We start from the raw sequence: 470 nt of genomic DNA on the forward strand, positions 1-470 counted from the left end.
GCAAATCTAAACAGACATTGACTGAACCAATTAGTCTTTACTTTTCTGGTAACTTTTTGTTGTTGTTTCCTTCGTCGCTACAAACGTCATTAAAGTACTTATTTTGCCGGGTCCACAGACAAACGGCCAACTGCATCGACTATGCCTTAATTCTCAACTCAAGTTAAAAACTAAACCCAAACAGCTACGCCACTGGCCAGCACGGCGCATGCGCTCTGTGCGGACTCGCCCGCCCGGCGCAGCCCTGCTAGGAACCTTTGCGCCTGCTCCGCGACCAGCAGGCCGGTGGTCCCGAGACGAGGAAGTGGTCAGCGCGCCTGCGCCGCCCCATCTGCGGCGCCAGCGGGCCGCGCAGGCGCACGAGAGCGTTTTTGACCGTAAACATCCTGCCGATTTGAACCGAGGATTTGGGCGGCCGGAAGAGCCGCGCCGTAACGGCAGCCATCTTGTTTGTTTGAGTGAATCGGAAA

The sequence above is a fragment of the Microtus oregoni genome, unplaced genomic scaffold (genome assembly GCF_018167655.1).
Source record: "Microtus oregoni isolate MIOR12 unplaced genomic scaffold, Mior012 000022F_ref0000154, whole genome shotgun sequence".
Taxonomy (NCBI): Eukaryota; Metazoa; Chordata; class Mammalia; order Rodentia; family Cricetidae; genus Microtus; species Microtus oregoni.